Source organism: Mustela putorius, unplaced genomic scaffold (genome assembly GCF_011764305.1).
Source record: "Mustela putorius furo isolate JIRA1106 unplaced genomic scaffold, ASM1176430v1.1 tig00003909_pilon_pilon_pilon, whole genome shotgun sequence".
In the NCBI taxonomy this organism is placed as follows: domain Eukaryota; kingdom Metazoa; phylum Chordata; class Mammalia; order Carnivora; family Mustelidae; genus Mustela; species Mustela putorius.
In genome coordinates, this window is record NW_025422057.1 from 19,105,149 (window position 1) to 19,125,559 (window position 20,411).

At 41.2% G+C, this 20,411-nt stretch overlaps 1 protein-coding gene across 2 annotated transcripts in view; it reads right to left on the reverse strand.

Moving 5' to 3' along the window:
• RBM20 (RNA binding motif protein 20) overlaps positions 1–20,411 on the reverse strand; it is a 187,426-nt gene that overhangs the window by 165,855 nt on the left and 1,160 nt on the right. The gene's annotated exons all lie outside the window — the stretch shown is intronic.

Sequence of the window (20,411 nt, forward strand, 5' to 3'; positions counted from 1 at the left end):
TCCCAGGTGACCAAGTGACTCAACCAATGCATCTGCCAGGGACTCAAAAGTCTCATGACAAGAACCCCATTTGCCAGGATGGAGCCCTGTGTGTCTGGAGATTTAATGAGGAAAGGGGGGTAGGGTTAGGGTTAAGAGGTAAACAGGGTAGAAGGAAAAGAAAATGTGGTGCTCCCCTCGGAAAGGATAAGCAATCTCACCTTTCCGCTTCAATCTCAAAGATGGCAAAGTGGAAATTAGCCTCCAGCTATCTGGATGGACTTTTCTGTGGACCCCCTTCAGGAGGAGGATCTCCTCAAGTTACCCTTGGCTGTCAAGCCACGTAACAAACTCAAACATGGCCAGATTGGAAAATTATTGCCCTTAGAGCCCTGGTCCTCCTCAGAGGGGCTACGTGGTAATTCCAAACTTAGGCAAGCCTGCCCCCGGGTCCCAGAGAACGTGCTGGAGTATATACTGGGTAAGTATTTTTAATCTCTTTTAATTTATAGAGAACTCCTCTTGTTTTCTTATCCTTATAATTTACTTGTTGAAAAAAATCAGGTCTTTGGGCCTGAAGGATGTCCCACATTCCAGTTGGTCAATTCTTATCTCCGTGATAGCGTGTTGACATGTCCCTCTGCTCCCTGTATTTTCTATGAACTGGTAGTTAGACCTTGAGCCTGGAACAGAGAAATTCAGGTTCTACTTTTTTTTTTAAAAGATCTTATTTATTATTTATTTGACAGAGAGAGATCCCAAGTAGGCAGAGAGGCAGGCAGAGAGAGGAGGAAGCAGGCTCCCCGCTGAGCAGAGAGCCCGATGCGGGGCTCGATCCCAGGACCCTGGGATCAGGACCTGAGCCGAAGGCAGAGATTTAACCCACTGAGCCACCCAGGCACCCCATCAGGTTCTACTTTTGATAGTGCTGTTTAACTCCTACTACATTCCCTCAGTGGTACATGATACCTGAAGTCTTTCTTTTTTGTGGCAGTAAGCTTGATCAGTGGGTTTGAATGAATCAGTTTTGCCTGATGTTTTAACAGGAAGAACCAATCATGTAGTCTAAATGCGTTATTTACTGGAGGATACAAAATGATGATGTTCCAATTCTATAATTCCTCCTGTATTTATTAGATAGTGTTCTTCTATAAAAAATAACTTTTCTTGGGACTCCTGGGTGGCTCAGTTGGTTGAGCGTCTGCCTTTGGCCCAGGTCATGATCCCAGGGTCCTGGGATCGAGTCCCACATGGGGTTCCTTGCTTGGCAGGAAGCCTGCTTCTCCCTCCGCCTGCCACTCCCCCTGCTTGTGCTCATTTTCTCTCTCTCTCTCTCTGACAAATAAATGAATAAAATCTTAAAAAAAAAAAAAACTCTCAAAAAAAAGAACATTTCTTCATCAACAATTTGGATACCCTAAGGTGACCAATTAAAAAGGACAGAATAAATGTCTGATTATTTTCCCTTCTTTGACCAGTTTTCAGAACAAGTTGGTTCCCCAACCTCTTCCAGTGGGGACCATTGAATTTTTAACTCAAGGATTTTATACACTGTCGTGTATTTCATGTATGTCCATCCACTACATGTACTCTCTCTAATGCTCCAACAGTTCCGTATGTGGGTGCTGTGGGAGGCCCTTCAACTCGGGATGCAAGCGGTCTTTGATAGCTTCTTTGTTTTCGGATACAAAATAGTACAATACTTCTTGTCCATTTCCCATCCCAGACCTGGAATCAGCCACTTTTCTGAGGAATCTTGGGCTTTTTAGTGGGAGGTGGTATTTAGAGGCTACAAGCTAAATGTCACAGGTGCTTACTGCTACTGATTTGGTCATTATTTCTAGGCTTTTCAGTGGACAAAGTTAGGAAATACTTTCTCATTTGCTAAACAGAAAGTATATCAGAATTTTTTTAAAAGATTTTATTTATTTATTTGACAGAGAAAGAGCACAAGCAGGGGGAGTGGGAGAGGGAGAAGCAGGCTTGCCGCTGAGCAGGGAACCCGATATGATGCGAGACTTGATCTCAGGACACTGGGATCATGACCTGAGTAGAAGGCAGACATTTAACTGACTGAGCCACCAGTTGCACAGTATATCAGGAATCCATACTGACATTTCCAATTCAAATTCACAGTTATAGGATTTTTACTTAACATCTTTAATTATGAAACTGTTCTTTTTTTACATACTAAAAATACTGGCTTCTGATGAGTTTAACATAATTTACTTATTTCTTTTAAGTTTTTATTTTAATTAAGTAATCTCTACACCCAACATGGGGCTTAAACTCACAACCCCAAGATCAAGAGTCTCACACGTGGGGCACCTAGGTGGCTCAGTGGGTTAAAGCCTCTGCCTTCGGCTCAGGTCATGAATATATATATATATATATATATATATATATATATATATAGTTGTTTCAGAAGAGTAATACCAATATTATTACACACACACACACACACACACATATATAGTTGTTTCAGAAGAGTAATACACACATATATAGTTGTTTCATATATATATATAGTTGTTTCAGAAGAGTTTTATATATATATATACACATATATATAGTTGTTTCAGAAGAGTGATATCAATATTATTACTACAAATATTACTGAAAACAGTTTAAGATTTATTTGGAATTTGTTTGGACCTTAAGATACATTCCACTAGAGATATATAATCAAATTATTACATTTTAAAGTTATATGAAATAGGGATGCCTGTGTGGCTCAGTCGGTTAAGTGTCCAACTCTTGATTTCAGCTCAGGTCATGATCTCAGGGTCCTGGGATAAAGCCCCAAGTCATCGGGCTCCCTGTTCAGCAGGGAGTATGGCTTGCCTCCCTCTCCCTCTCTCTCTCTCAAATAAATAAATAAATTCTTTAAAAAAATAAAGTTATGGGGTGCCTATGTGGCTCAGTGGGTTAAGCCCCTGCCTTCGGCTCAGGTTGTGATCTCAGGGTCCTGGGATGAAGTTTCACATCGGGCTCTCTGCTCGGCGGAGAACCTGCTTCCCCCTCTCTCTCTGCCTGGCTCTCTGCCTACTTGTGGTCTCTCTCTCTCAAATAAATAAATGAAATCTTAAAATAAAATAAAATAAAAAAGTTTTGGGGTACCTGAGTAGCTCAGTCAGCTAACTATCTACCTTAGGCTCAGGTGATGATCCTAGGGTCCTGGGATAGAGCCCCACATTGGGCTCTCCGCTCAGCAGGAAGCCTGCTCCTCCCTTTCCCTCTGCCAGTCCCCATGCTTGTGGTTTCTCACTCTCTCTTGCTCATTCACTTGCTCTCTCTCTCTCTCTCTCTCTCTCTCTCAAATAAATAAATAAATAAAATATTTTTAAAATAAAAAAATAAAGTTATATGAAATACTTTTCCTATTCTCCCTTTTCTTACATAAAAGGTAGCAACTATATACATTTTTCTGCACCCTGCTTTTTCCCCTTAATACATCCGTGAGATTTCTTTCTTTCTTTTTTTTTTAACACACTCTTTTTTTTTTTTTTAAGATTTTATTTATTTATTTGACAGAGAGAGATCACAAGTAGGCAGAGAGGCAGGCAGAGAGAGAGAGGAGGAGGTAGGCTCCCTGCCAAGTAAGAGAGCCCGATGCAAGACTGGATTCCCGGACCCTGAGATCATGACCTGAGCCGACGGCAGAGGCTTAACCCACTGAGCCACCCAGGTGCCCATGAGATTTCTTTCTAACAGCACTCAGAGATAGTTCTCATTGCATGGGAGCATGCGGCAGAATTGATTCACTAATCCCCATTGCTGGACTCGTTGACTGTGCAACTCTTTGGGGCCCCTATTGCAAGGGGCTGAGTGAGACCAAGTCCTTCCCGCTCTTTGTCCAACATCAAGATCCCCCCAAAATGCACAGCTGGAGTCTCTGCCAAAGGGAGTCCAATGAGACTGGTCACCGGGCTGGGACCGAGTCCTGAGTCACCGAAGCCCCCCGGCCAGGAGGAGCAGCCCAGTTCCATACTCTCCTTTACTCCAAGAACCACACGGGAGCCGCGGCTACGACCCTACACTGCACTTCCAGTTCAGTTTCCTGCAGCACCAAACCCAGATCCTGGAGCCACAGAGAGTTCACAGGCTGGATGGGCTCCGAGAAGAAGCCAAGGTCACGGTGTAACAATGTCTAACCTTGACATCTTTAGCAACCGCTCATCCAGTCCTTCAAACAGTGAAAGAGCGGCTTCTAGGTGCCAGGTATTGGTCTTGGGGGCCGGGGGGGGGGGGCGGTGGTGGATAAGAGGGTGGGGGAGCGGTGGGGGTCAGTTACTGAATAAAACATCCCACACTCCTGCAGAGCGGACAGGATGCAGGCGGGAAGGGAGAAGACACACATTCAGTAAAACACAGTAGTGAAATAAATACGTTACCCCATCTGGGAAGAGAGAAAGTGCTATGGTCAAAACAGCAAAGTAAGGGAGACGGCACAGGAAGAGGGAAGATGAGATTTTAATGGGAGTCGGGGGAGGGGTTGCTGGAGTAGGTCTCATGGAGACATCACAGGCACTGGCTTATTTTCGGGGCACTTTTTGTTTTAATTACTCAAAAAAGCTTCCTTTGTTGAGTTAGCTTTCTGACTCTGTGATTGTGCCTTCCACACTTTCGCAATGATTTTCTGCGCCTCAAGAAGGAAGGCACGCTTGATCCGGTCACGCACACACTTAGCTCACATGGAACCACCACACAGGCCCTGCTGACGTGCTTTTTCGTTTTAAACAGTCTCCTAAGAACCTTGGGTCTCCCAGCACGAACTCCTTGAAGTTGGCCTGGGCACACGCCCCGGGTGGTTTTGGGTGCTTTCCCAACCTTCTCGAAAAGGTAAACAATTCTATTACCAGGGCTTAGGGACAGCCTCAAAGTCTGGTCAGAAGCTGTACTGTAGGGCAGCCTGGGACGTGTGTCAAACACTGGGCCATTCTGAAAGCCTCCTGACGCCATCTCAGGAAGAGGAAAAAGAAGTGCCTGTGAGTTCAAAGGCCAAATGGGTAACTCCTTTGTGCAGCTGCGCCTGGCCAACTGTCCTTATCGTTGCTATGATTAAACTGTCATTATGGCAAACAGGAAGGTAATAATAAAGTGTCTTGGTGTCACGGTTGTCTTGAGTTGTGTTGTTTTAGCAATAGCTTCAAATAAGCATTGCATCTGCTTAGGGCTTAAAAACCATTTTTGAGATCCAGAAGCTTCTGTGATTAAAAGCTTTGATGCAACAGGACTTAAGAGGTATTCTAAGTGGCCATTTCCACCATTTCTCCTATTTGGATCAGATGAAGAAATTCAGCCTGGAAACTGCCTGTCCCTTGAAAGGCACAATTAGGTCCCTGGCTGGAGATGGCCGAGAGGGACGGAGCCTGGTTACATTATGATACATGTGTATTCAGCATGTTAGTCTTATCAAAGCGTGACCCCATGTCATCTCACTAAGGGTTATAACAAACCTGTGTCCTGTAACAAGGTCACATCCTGGTCCTCCTTCAACAAGCGTGGGACCTAAGAGGCTAAGGGCCCCTAGTGGCTTGAAGGCAGAGCTGGAACAGAGCTTGGGTTTCTTACTTCTTGGGCCTGTGTCTCCCTTGTCCCTCTCCAAACATAAAGGCCCAGTGTTTGTGCGCCTCTCGCCCATCCGGACAGTTAGGCAGAATAACACGTAAGTGGGGAAAAACCAAGCTTTGCTCTCTTTTCAGGTCTCACCCATGAGACCCCCCTGAGGAGCTTTTCTCATCACAAAGTCAATTTGATCTATAGGTAGTTTGCAGTCAACTTGCTCATTCTCTCATGTATTTAGCAAACTATGTTCCAGGGACCCTGCCAGATGCTAAAGATTCCAAGATGAAAGACACTGGCCCCAAACTCAAGGACTTTATGGAGTCTTTGGGGAGACCTACAGGAGGTAAGCTTGGATTAAATGCTACAGTTGGGGGCCACAAGGCCTCACAGGAAAGGGACACCCAGCCTACCTGCTTGTGTGGGGTCAGGGATGGCTCCCTAGAAGACATGAGGTCTAAGCAGAATCCACAAAGATGAAAGGAATGCTTGAGTTGAGGAGAAAAGGTGGGATAGGGAGAGAGAGCAGGAGGCAGCGGGACAGACATCAAGGTCAGGTGCAGACAGCTAAGTCGGGGGAGATCCAGACAGGACTAGTAGGCAGTCTAAATCTCAACCTACAGACAAGACACTAAGGCAGGGCTTTGAGCAAATCGACAACAAGATCAAAGCTAAACCAGTGTGGAGAAGAGAAAGATGGAAGGCCAAGCCCAGCTGGAGGCAGGGGGAGAAGCCGGGAGGCCTGAATTAAGGCAGCAGCAGCTGGCACGGAGGTAGGGGACGGTTCACCAGAAAGGAAGGAGAACATACAAGTTGGAAAGGGGCAAAGGCCTGGCTCTGAGCCTGGCCTCTCCAATCATTGATTAGGAAACTCTGAACCCCTGGTAATTACCTAATCCCTACCTGCTGAATGGAGTTGTTGGAGGATTAAGTGGGATAAACTAGGAGGGAAAGGGGAGCCCTACAGCACAGCAGGAATACGGTGCATTCACTCAACCCCAGCACTGTTACATCTGCAGACAGCTCCTCACTCAAAAGACTTAAAATTACTCTCACGGGCACCTAAGATTCCTCTGCTCACTTTGTTTCTCTAATGGCTGAATGGCCTTCAGTAAATCTGGCTTTCCTTCTGGACCCGGCTTTCTTTTCTATACAACAAGAACATTGGTTCCTTCCAGCTTGAAGTTCTGCAGTTTTGTCATCTTGCTCATCTTTCGTCCCAAGTTCCACAGTAAAAATTATTTGTCAAGTGAAAAATTATTGGGAGAAGATTCATCAGTAGGAGAAAAAAAGAAGCAAAGGTGATGAGTGACTGACCCTGAAAACTAAGATGAAAAAGTGTGTGTTCTTTAAATGCCTGGAAGGGTCATATTTAACATACTCTGTTCAAAGACCCAACAATAAAAATTCAAAGGTGTTTTCATCCCAAAATTACTCTATTATATAACATCTATGCTCCTAAAAGACTAAATTATCATTGGCCTAGATATTTAACCAACTAAACTACCCAAGTATATAAATACTTATAAAGGAATATTCATGCCAGCTTTACTTATAATAGCCTAAACCTGGAAACCACCTGGATAAACATCAGCAGGTGAGTGGGTAAACCATTTATGATAAATCCATAAGACGGAATACGGCTCCACAATAAAAAGGACCACACTTTTGATATATGCCCCCAAAAGGATGAACCTAAAATCGTATGTAGCAGGGCACCTGAACGGCTCAGCAGGTTAAAGTCTCTGCCTTCGGCTCAGGTCATGATCCCAGGGTCCCAGGGTGGAGCCCCTCATCGGGCTTTCTGCTCGGTGGGGAGCCGGCTTCCTCCTCTCTCTGCCTGCTTCTCTGCCTAATTGTGATCTCTGTCAAATAAATAAATGAGATCTTTAAAAAAAAACATATGTAGCAGAAAACCCCACAGAAGGAGAAAATATTTGCAAATAATGTATCTGCTAAGAATCTAGTATCCTGGGGTGCCTGGGTGGCTCAGTGGGTTAGGCCTCTGCCTTCGGCTCAGGTCATGATCACAGGGTCCTGGGATGGAGCCCCAGGGCTTTCTGCTCAGCGGGGTACCTGCTTCCCCCTTCTCTCTGCCTGCCTCTCCGCCTACTTGTGATCTCTGTCAAATAAATAAATAAAATCTTTTTTTAAAAAACAGGATCTAGTATCCAGACTTTATAAAAGACTCTTATAATTTCACAAAAATGATAAACAACTAAGTTTTTAAAATGGACAAAGGACTTGAAGACATATTCTTCTGGAGGAGATATACAAATTGTCTTGTTACACATGAAAGGACACTCCACATCATCAGTCATTATGGAAATACAAATAAAAATCACAATGACATGCCACTTTATACCCACTAGGGTGGCCATAGTTAAAAAAAAATAAATAACAAGTGTTGGCAAGGTTGTGGAGAAATAAGAATACTTCATTAGGTGGTGATGGGAATAGAAAATGGTGCAGCTACTTTGGGAAAGAGTTGGAAGGTTCCTCAATAAATTAAACACAGAATTACCATATGACTCAGCAATTCCGCTCCCAGATATATACCCAAAAGAATTAAAAACAGATGTCCAAACAAAAACGTATACATAAATGTATACGTTTACATAACGCATACATAAATGTATACATAAATGTTCACTATTCACAGTAGTTGAAAAGTAGAATAAACCCAAATCCACCAACTAATGAATGGATAAAAGCTGTCTGTCCAGACAGTGGAATATTATTCAGCAATAAAAAGAAAGTACTAATACAGGCTACAACATGGGTTAACCTTAACATTACGCTAGGGAGGTGCCTGCGTGGCTCAGCTGGTTAAGTAACCAACTCTTGATTTCGGCTCAGGTCATGATCTCGGGGTTCTGGGATCAAACCCCAAGTTGGGCTCCGGACTCAGAGGAGAGATTGCTTCAAGATTCTCTCTCCCTTTGCCTTCCTCTCTCACACACAAATAAGTAAATAAATCTTTTTTTAAAAAATGCTAAGAGAAAGAAAGCGTGATACAAAAGTTCACATACAGTATGGTTCCATTTATACGAAATGTCCAGGATAGGCAAATCCATGGAGACAGAAAAGAGATTAGTCATTGTCAGGGGCCTGGGTGGTGGAGGGAATGGTGAATTTGCTTAATGGGGTCAGGGTTTCCTTTTGGGGTGATGCAAATGCTCTGGAGCTAGAAAGTGGTAATGGTTGCACAACCTTGCGAATGTACTAAGTACCACTGAACTACACTTGAAAATAGCTAAAATGGGGGTGCCTGGCTGGCTCAGTCAGTAGACATATGACTCTTGATCTCAGGGTCGTGAGTTCAAACCTCACGTTGGTCACAAAGATTACTTTTAAAAAATAAAAATAAATTTGAAAAGTAAAACAGCTAAAATGGTCAATGTTATGTTATGTGTATTTTGTCAGAATTTTAAAATATATGTATTTCCTGGAAAAAATCATTATGTTGAATGAAAGAAACCAGGCCAAAAAAAACCCCACCAAAAAACCCAAAAAACCAACAAACAAAAAACCACCACATCAACAACTATGATTCCATTTGTATAAAATTCTAGAAAATGTAAAAACTCAACTCATCACTTACAGTAATGGAAAGCAGATCAGCAGCTACCTGGGAAGAAAGAGGGTTAAAGGAAAGAGCAAAGGATAAATCATAGGGATGCCTGGGTGGCTCAGTGGGTAAAGCCTCTGCCTTCAGCTCAGGTCATGATCTCAGGGTCCTGGGATTGAGGCCCACATCAGGTTCTCTTCCCTCTCTCTCTCTGCCTCCCTCTCTGCCCACTTGTGATCTCTGTCTGTCAAATCAACAAATAAAATCTTAAAAAAAAAAAAAAGACAAAGAAATTTTCAGGGGTAATAAAAATGTTTACTATCTTAATTATTTGAAGGATGCTTTAAACATGCCCAGCTTAGTGTATTTCAATTATACCTCAGTAAAGCTGAAAAAAGACAAAAACATGTTTTAAAAATTATCACTGGACCTCTGAATTCTTAGACTTACTAAATTTGTATCTGAAATACACTGAGAAACTCACTGTTTAAAGGATCTTTACTGTATACCCTTTCACAGGCAAACAATCCTTCTCTAACTTACTGACTCAATAAGTCCTGTTACTACATACGATGGTGTCTTAAAGCAAAAGGACACCTGTGACCAAGTTAACTAAGACCATTCACCATGTGTCTACTGGAGACTAAGCAAACTTGATGTTGCCACATTTCTAGTCAGGAATCCTTGCTATTTATAGGAACCTAGCATACTTAAATCATTGCTGAATCCCATTTTTTTGAATTGGTTTAAAAATGGTGTGGTAGAACTTGGCAGATGCTCTCTTCGCAAATCAAACTGTCCTATCTGTTATGACTTTAGCACATGCTGAGAGGATTATAAGTGTTTATATACTCTCTGTGAGCATCAAATTCAGGTCTTGCCTAACACGCATAACAAGCAGAGTAAGACAGCAAATCAAATACCAGAGTCCGACTTGCTAATGGAATTTAAATTGGGATATGGATTTCACTTTAAAGGCACACTTGAAGCTACAAGGGGGAAAAAAAAGGGAAAAAGAAACAGGAAAGTATGTTTTTAATTGGAATGTTTAGTTTATCTCAAATTCAATTGGACACCCTTCAGATTAATTTCAGCAAAGTTTTTCTATAATATTTTCTTTGTAAGTGATGGGTTTTCCATAAATTATTTTGAGGACACAGCTATTTACATAGAGAGGATATGATCACCATAATTTACAGAGCATTCTCTCATTCCAGCCTCATACCACCAGCTGCTTCGTAAATATTATTTTTTTTAGTTTTGCTGAGTCCTGGTAAGTTTCTGACTTGATTTCCTCATTTGTAAAATGAGGAGAATAGCAGCACCTACCTCATAGGATTATAGACAGATTAAATGATTAAATGGACTTAGCATGCACAAGGTACTTAGAACAGTAAGTGGCACCCAGGAAGCACCCAATGAGTATGAGTAGTTACTCACTTTATTATTGTTCCCTTTTACAGATGAGAACACTGAGGCTCAGTGTTAGTTAGTGGTGGCAAAGCTGACTCTAGAACATAGAGCAGGCTTGCTTTTGATTCTTTTCACTACTCCACACCACTCTCCCCACCCATACATATTTTGTGCATGAAAATAAGAGTACCAATCTGGAAGAGGCAAAAATAGCTCTGTAATTTAAATCTAAAAAGCATGAACACACTGGTAGTCACAGACCCACTCCAGGACTCACCCAGTTTAGGCTCCTGGGCAAGTCATCAGTCATTTTTAAAGTCAGCTTCATACCATGATCTTGAAGAGGAAGATAAAAGGTTTCTGCGAAGAGCTGACTTAGTTTCAAGAGGATGCCTGAAACACCGTGGGAGCAAGCAAATATCACATCAGCATCCATTCGTGCCGTTAGGATGAAAAGGGATGTATACTCACTCTGTATGGATGTTAGAAAGTACTGCAGCCTGTGACAAAATGTGTGCCTCGGAGGTTAAGTGGGAAGTGAGGTTCCTAAAAGTCAGGATCCTAGCAAGTCAGGATTAGAAAAAACCCAGAGTCCCCAGGAAATTCCCGAGGGAAGGTCCAATGCACACATATTTGCAAGGCCAACTGTTTTAAACTATACACCCAAACTAACCCATTCTAAAGTGATATTTATTTATCATTTCCGCCCCATTTTTTATGGAAGGGGACTTTTAAAAATATGGTCAAATTAAAAGATAAAGCCATGAGGGGCGCCTGGCTGGCTCAGTCTGTAGGGCACATGATTCTCAATCTTGGGGTCATGAGTTCAAGCCCACATTGGACGTAGAGCTTAAAAAGAGAAATAAAATATATATATTTTTAAAAAGATAAATCCACGAGGTGAAAGTTTGTTGGCAAACAGTATATTCAGAGGGTTTCAGAGTATCACTCTTACAGACAGCTTATTAATCACAAAGAGAAAAACATCCCGTTACAATGGAGAGGTCTGGAGGTGACCTCGTGAACCAAGATCAAACTTAAGGGAACACACAGCACCCACTGCAGATCCTGCCCAAAATGCTTAACCGAAATCTGGTCATGAGGGAAGAATTTGCCTATCCAGATCAAGGCTCATTCTACAGAAGCCTGGCATCTTCTGTTATGAAGAACAGAAAAAATGTGGGTACAGTTGCTAACTTTATTTATTTATTTATTTATCTATAAAAGACATTTATTTATTTTATTTATTTATTTTTAAAAGATATTTATTTATTTATTTGACAGAGAGAGACCGCGGGAAAGGGAACACAAGCAGGGGGAGTAGGAGGGGGGCATGAGAGAGGAAGAAGCAGGCTTCCCACCCAGCAGGGAGCCCAACACCGGTGTCCTAGGACCCTAGGATCATGGCCTGAGCCAAAAGCAAATGCTTAATGACTGAGCTACCCAGGGGCCCCTAAAAAGGCATTTTTAAACGAATGCACTTGTGAGTCTGAGCCAGGGGGTTTTAAAAAGAACTACTGGGAGGGGCACCTGGGTGGCTCAGTGGGTTAAAGCCTCTGCCTTTGGCTCAGGTCATGATCCCAGGGTCCTGGGATTGAGCCCCGCATCGGGCTCTCCACTCAGCGGGGAGCCTGCTTCCCCCTTTCTCTCTGCCTGCCTCTCTGCCTACTTGGGATCTCTCTCTCTGTGTCAAATAAGTAAATAAAATCTTTAAAATAAATAAATAAATAAAAATAAAAAATAAAAAGAACTACTGGGTGACATTTTTCTGACAAATGGAAAAAGTTAAAATCTAGTGCTCATTAGATAAAAATTTTTAAGATCAATTTTCTGTGAATAATAGAACTACAGTTATGGAACTTATTTTCAAATAGTTCTGGAACCAAAAAGAAAAAAAAAAGTGCTGCCCGGCTTGTTTGGCAGGACGGAATAGGGCATGAGATGCTCTGGAGAGCCCAGTCTACAGTCACGTGCAGAAAAACCAACGGGCTGGGGGAAGAGGGTAATGGAGAGGCGATGACATACCTAAGGATATTATTCACGTCCCTTTGGGGGGATCTGAGCACACTAGAATCAGTTGATAAATGGAGAATGTATGAATGTTCTCCATTTCTCTCTTCCCCACCTTCAGGCACACAAAAGGGAAACCTAGCAGAAAACTCAATAAACAGAGAGGTCAGGATTCCTTTTCCAACCTACTACTACCCTTGCTGTGTGACCTTGAATAATTCACTTGACTTCTCTGATGCTCACTTGCCTTACCTAGAAAATCAGGAAGGCTGGGCTAAAGCAGCCCTCAGATGCCTTCTAGACCCAAAGTCTAAGATGTAAATGGGCAGTTCTGTCTTAAAGATGGTGTACAGCCAATAGGAAATGTCTGTTCCTAGTTTTGTTTTTTTAAAAAGAGAAAGTTTTGGGGACGCCTGGGTGGCTCAGTTGGTTAAGCCACTGCCTTCAGCTCAGGTCATGATCTCAGGGTTCTGGGATCGAGTCCCACATGGGTCTCCCTGCTCAGCGGGGAGTCTGCTTCTCTCTCTGCCTCTGCCTGCCACTTGGCGTGCTTGTGCACTCTCTCTTTCTCTCTCTCTCCTCTCTCTGACAAATAAATAAATAAAAATCTCCTTTAAATAAATAAATAAAAATAGAAAGCTTTCTTTTCTCTGATAATAAAATTTCCATAAGAGACTCTTAATCTCAGGAAAAAATCTGAGGGTTGCTGGAGTGGAGGGGGTTGGGAGGGATGGGGTGGCTGCGTGATGGACATGGGGGGGGGGTATATGCTATAGTGAGAGCTGTGAATTGTGTAAGACTGATGAATCACAGACCTGTATCCCTGAAACAAATATTATATGTTAATAAAAATAGTTCATTAATTAATTAATATTCACACACTGGAAAAAAGTGGCAGTTATTTTTTTAAAAAACCCTATAATTGAATCACCTGGAGTCAGAACTACTGTTAGCATCTACTTCTTTAGATGATTTTCCAGAATTGTGGCCACCCCACAACACACACACACCCACATTCATTTTTTTTTAATGTGAAATTCCTTGTATACATGCTATTTGTCATTTTTAGTTAACAATACTGTAGTCCATATTATTTTCTATCCCATATTAATGAATATAAGGTAACAGAATTACATGCACACAATTTGTTTTCCCAGCTGGAAAACTTTCACACGGTTTCTAATTTCGTGCTCTCGCAAACAATGTTGCAGGAACTATCCTTACGGTCCTCTTCAGTATGTCTTTACCTGAAAGTCTCCAAAGCAAGATTTAGTCTACAAATCAAGACACAGCTCATTCCCTTTCTGTGCAGAAGGTTAAAAAAATATATATCTTTTCAAGTTTCAGGTAAAGACTCTCCTAACAGCAGTCTATGGGTGACGCGGCCAGTCCCGAGGACGCAGGGCGCGGAGGAGACCCAGTCCGTGGGAGGGTCTGGATACAACAGTTGGTCTCTTCAAGGAGGCCACACAGAAACCTGAGGCTCAGCTTTGGACACCCATGATCTCTTCGCGAAATGTTTTTTAGGCCGCGAGGTGGGACGGACTGACGGCACCACGGGGTAGCGGACGGAGTCCGGGCAGCCCCGCCCCAAAGGACACTGGCAGGTCCTGTTTATGGTTTGTGCTTCTGAAAATAATACCATCACCACAGTCCCACCAAACTGTGCTGAACGCAATGTCCAGCTTAGACAGATGAAAATTATTGCATCTGCCTCCTGCATTGAAAACTCTTCTTTGCAAGTTCTAGTAGTCACTTCAACCTTCCCACGTAATTAACATTCTCAAATAATTTTATTTTCTTTTTAAAAATTTCTAGTCATCAGCAAACAGTATAAAATGTTTGTCTTTCCACTGACGCCTCTATCTATTTTTCTGACTTAAAATTGTGACACTGATCCAAATACACTTTGCAAATGTTCCAGGAAGCATTGGGCTCCGTTTTATAATTATTGTTGTTTTCATGTGTGTACAGTCTCACAAACATATACCTATACCCATGCCTAAAATGTAACTGATATGGGATAGATTCCTTATCAGATGTATAGGAGAGGGGTGGCAATCTACATTGATGAAACTTCAGCAATATTCCTGGTGATTCACATAATTTTATTCTCCAAAGAGCCTGTCATTGATCATTTCCAATCCCTGAAGAGGATGGATTAAGAAGGTTAATTGGCTTGTCCAGGTCAGTCACTCCCAGTCCAGGGTTTTCTTTTCTGCTCTGACCTTTTCTGTCAGAAACCCCATAATTATTGTAGAGCAATGACGTGCATTTTACACTCTGCAACACCAGGCAGATCCTAGATCATTTTATTCATTAACAAACTCAAAGTAAACTAGAAGAAGTAACTTAGTGAAATTAAAACACCTTTAAAATACAGTACAGATTACTGTACTGTCTACTCCTCTAGCTTCATGATGTTGGAGTTTAGAGGCAGATCTAATAAGAGCCAAAAACGTATTTGGGAAACAATCTAGAAACAAGCTGCAAAACCGGGGAAGTGCTTAAGATGTCCGGCCTGCCGTGAGTGAAGGTTTCCAGGTTCAGGCTGGAAAGGGAAGTAGTAACTGAGAACTGATGGGTCATTACTGCAATCAGGAGAAAGCAGCTGCATAGAAAGGGCAGGAGCAAAGGGCCCTGATTCATCCTTAAAGCCAGTACCCCCATTAAAGAAAGGAAACGCGGTGTGAAGACTGCCTTCACGGGTCTTCACAACAGCCACCCTTAAACACACGCATGACCCTCAGCCTCTTGTTTCTGAACACATGGAAAGATCTATTGGCCAAACTGAACTGCAAGTTATTAACACATCCCCACGCAAGTTGTTTAACGGCTCCTTTTGCTCATAAAGTACATTCACATCAATTTGTACCCCCACCCCCCACCCCCGACAGATGTGCTGTCATCGAGTTGGAAAAGTTGCCTTGTAAACCATCAGGGGACTTATTTATAAAATCCAGCAGGAATGGCAGAAAAGAGGAAGATCAATTAACTTGGCTGTAACTTCTGCCACTGTAAAGACTTTATCATATTAGATGAATATGTGTGTCATATCCAAAATACTGGGGGTGGCGGGCCCTCACCACCTCCTCAAACAGCTGGCTGTGCTGACTTGCACCCAAATTTGCTGTCTGTAAATGTTGAAGACTGAAACCTTAGTTGGGTGGAATTTAAAGTGACCACCCACTGAGCCGGGCAAACTATCAGCCCACCACCAATATCCTGTAGGTGCTGCTGGAAGCCAAATTCACATTCCTGATTCAAAAATGTGCCTTTTTAATTAAAGTCAGGATTTCCCAGTCTTCCCACCGGTGGAAATAAGCAATAGTAGGCTTCCAGTATATCACGCATTTCAGGCAAGATCCAGCCAGATTCATTAACAAGAAAGGGAACTGCCACGTGCTCCCTTCTACAAACCACTCATTACCATCTTTGCCCTGATTCTGGAATACGGATCACTTCACTTTCTGCAAAATTTTCAATGTTCTATTCTAAACAGCTACCAGTCACTCACACCAGTTGTGGATCCAAGCAACTTTCCCTATTAAAATACACAAGATCCTTGGGCGCCTGGGTGGCTCAGTAGGTTAAAGCCTCTGCCTTCCGCTCAGGTCAGGATCTCAGGGTCCTGGGATCGAGCCCCGCATCAGGCTCTCTGCTCAGTAGGGAGTCTGCTTCCCCCCTCTCTCTCTGCCTGCCTCTCTGCCTACTCGTAATCTCCATCTGTCAAATAAATAAGTAAAATCTTTAAAAAAAAAAAAGATTAAAAAAAAATAATAAAATATACAAGATCCTATCAGTCCGACCATCCTAAACAAGAAAAGTACTGTGTGGCAGGAAATAAAAATCAGATTAAGTGGAATTTTGTAACACAGGAGACCCCTTTAAGCTTCTGTCTGGCAGGGGGATCAGGGTAGAGGAAGGGTGAGGGGTGCCCTGTCCCCCAATATCTCTCTGTAGTTTTAAGTTCACTTTCTCAAGCTTCTTCCCATTCTTGCTTTCCGTGTGTAGTGTCCTCCGTGTTATTCTATCCCTGGGTTAGACCCCAGTTCCTAACATTTTTTAGATTCTTGTTTATCAGTGCTGTGAATTGAGCTATCTTGGTTTGTTTACTTAAGGATTAGCTGTTATGGGCAGGGAAGAAATATTAGTTTAACTGGAATCAAGAAACCTGCAGCCACAAGAAAAATAAATCAGAGAAAGAGAGAGAAACTAGAAAATGAAGGGTCATTTTACTGTGAGTCAGTCACGGTGGGGTTTTTCTCCCTGGTGATTAGATTATAAGGACAGGCAAAGAGATCTTAACAGATCAGAATCCAATTCCAATAGACAGATCTGGGCTTTTAAAATTATTAACTTGACAAACTGCTAAAAAGCTAACAAAAGAATAAGTGGATAGAAGAATGAAATGGGTGACAATTTTTCTCTCCCCTCCTCCCCCACAGCACTGGCATTATTAAGCTCTGTGTTCTCCATATGTATAGCCACTTACCATGACTAATGGGAATAATGTACTACATTTCATAATACTGATCTCTTTGGCAATTTGAAAAAAAAAACTCATAACTGGATAGCTATACTTGTGATCTCAAAATGCTTAACCACAAACAACCCTAAAGGAAAAATTTTTAAGAAAAAAGAATACCTTTCTAGAGAAGCAAAGAAACTTTTTAGAATGCGAAAAGAACCCACTCTCTCTCCTTCCCTGTTTTGGGTAAACACTTAATCCTCTCAGATGTTTCCTCCTGCTGAATACTTGTCCTACGTGCAGTTTAAGATTGTGTCCAAAATTTTCAAAATTCCTTCTACAAGTGTATCCTTGTTTTCCCTAAAAATGGACTCAAACTGATGTTAGAAATTGGCACAAATGTTAGAAATTCCATCCTCTTTCCAGAAAAGGACCAAGTATGAGTGTGAGGTAATGTCCGTTTTTGGCAAATTCTTATTTCCTCCCCGATTCTGGATGTAATTGTCAGCATGCCCATCAAAGCGCATGGACATCATACACAGCTTGCCTCCATATTGTTCCCTGAGAGTTACATGGAACGTCTTCCAAATGCAGAATGTCTGTAAAATTATCTGCAAGCAGAATAAATACTTGTCACATTTCTATACTGAATCCTTGCTCTTATCTGCAAGCAGAATAAATACTTATCACATTTTCTATACTGAATCCTTGCTCTGAAAACAGTAAACCAGGACCCTAAAGCAATGCAGAAAACTACAACCTAAGAAATCAAAGCTAGGTTAGATCCTCCTAAGTCATGAACACATGCAAGTGACAGTCTCTATCAAATTCTAAACCAAACCTTTTCTATTTTTATAATTGATTTTTATTTGTTGCTTATCCAAATAATCTGAAAGGAAACAAAATAACTTACCTATACTCAAATGTACAATCTGATATCATGCATGAGGTACTAATATTTTGCTGCAAGTCAAATAATTTAGGCAAATCACCTATGCGTTCACCTTACAAAAGGTGTGTGTGTGCTTCTTTGGCTAATTTTTAGCATGACTAGTGGCACTTTATATTTAACATCTGACAACTGATTTCAATATTTCACACAGAATTGACTGACTCTATTTCCATTTGGAAGAAAGTTTTAAAAGGTACAACCTAAATTTTCATGTCTGCCGTCTGTCAGGGTTAATAAATAACTTCTCATGAGTCAAGAATTAGGTTTGATTTGAAAGCACAAAATTAAAACATAAAATACTTTTGGAAATAAAATATTTTGAATGTTTAAGGAGGTAAGTCCTTATAAAACATTCACCAAAACACATCAGTCAGTGTTGTCTTACTTCTGGTAATATGGCGAATATATATTTTTTTTAAGTCATCGAATTATTCTGATTTCCTAAGCTCATCCTAAATCTCCTTTGAAGTTATTATTTATCTTTTTTATTGCCCGCATGGATTACACAATGCTTTACATCTTACCCAATAATGTCTTCACAGTGGCCAACTCGGAGAATACAAATTTAAAACAAAGATCTTGCAAGATACAAGTTATATGTCTAAACGAGGCTGATAATCTATAGAGGTGATGCCAATATTGGCCAGGAGTCAGGGGTTAATATGAGCAGAAAGGTCATGGGCGATTCTTGACTGACACTAAGAACACAGTAATAAAAAACCTAAGTACACCAGAGTCAAACAAAAGTACTGTACCAAAATGAACTGTTGAGGCATTCTTCCCGAGTACCGAGACTGGCTTCCATAAAACAAATATCAAAATCAGTCTCATTATCCATCATACCAGGTCATGTGTTTAGCTACTTAAATGTAGTATACGGCAGTTCTCCTAAGACCAAATATGACACACGTAAGTAGAAGAGGCTTTTATTACGATCACGACTATTACTTTATCATAGCCCTTGATATCATAGCCCTTGCATTCTCTAAAATGCAAGCCGATATAAATGAAAACCATTAACACGGATGTTAAGAAGTTAAAACAATTCTTGTAATCCTCAAACGTGACGCACATGAAAAAGATTGATATCGCCATCATTTTTGAAAGAGTTGAAAACTTCTCCTCTTACGAATTACATAATGACCTCGCTAAAATAGCTAGAAGAAACAAAGGTTCCCCAATAAAATGTCTTTAATATGCGATCCACTAGAGAAGAATTTTATCCAAAGCTCTAGCTCACAAAATTTTCAATCAAGATGCGGGCACTTCATTTTGTGGCTGAGGGAAATCTCCCCACCAGGTTTTCTCAAAGATGGCTGATGCAAACAGCACCTCAGAACTACATTAAAAATGGTTGCTCAGATTAAATTATGCAAACGTAGTTGCAAAATAACCTGCTCAAGTTTCAGCGCATTTAAGATGGACCTGCAAAGCATTTGCCATGTTACGCCTGGTTCCAGTGGAATTTCAGCAGGTTCTGAGGGAAGCAAACCCCAAATCATCCTCAAAAAGAATGTTTTTGAAATATTAAGTGCACAAACATCCAATTCCATGGGTACGATCACCAACCCGCCTTCAACCTGTCCTCTGAACACTGATCTGTCACCAGTGCAAAACAAGCAGATCCATCAGGCACTTCTTGAAGTCTTCATCCTGGGCTCTTAGCTGAAGGGGGCATCTTTGAAAGGTTCTTAGCTACTAACGTAAGATATTCCAGAGATAGAATTTTAAGAAAATGGGTTAACAGGGTAAATCAGACACCTATCTACAAAGATATTTCGGTGAACATAAAATTCCTAGCTTTTTCTGAATTAAAAGTAAATGCTAGGAAAACGCATGGTGATTACAGTATCAAAGCAAACTCAATAAATTTAATGGGTAGCCTAATCTCAAGTCACAGAACACTGGCTCGATAGCACATTAGATGTTTTCCAATTAATAATTGGTCAATTAGTATTTTTTTTAGTCAAGAAACTTTAGATTTTAAACATTTTTTCTCTGTTTATATTTATATTAAGAACTAAAAGATACATTTTAATTAATGATGTGCTTAAACTGTCAATCATATGTAGTTAACTCTTAGCTTAAATGATTTGCAAAACAATAGGAACAAAATAATATTTTCATGTTCAAGGAGTTAGCAATTTGCTAGTTGTCGAGAGTCAGATAAAATCAAATTAAAGCACAAAGTTATCACAGATGGAAACTTTAGTATTCCACCAGTCAAAAAAGGGGAACCATTTTGTTCAGAAATATGACACCCGCGGTTTTTTATGTCAAACTTGAATTTTCATTATTCTCTCTATTCTTTCTAAAGTCGGTCTTTAAAGCAGGATTTAAGTGCCATTTACTTCCACTTACAACCCATTACTGGTTATTTCTCTTACTGCATTTTCAAACGTTTCTGTAACTCAAAGCATCATTATGGCCACGCTGAACGCCCTCCCCCT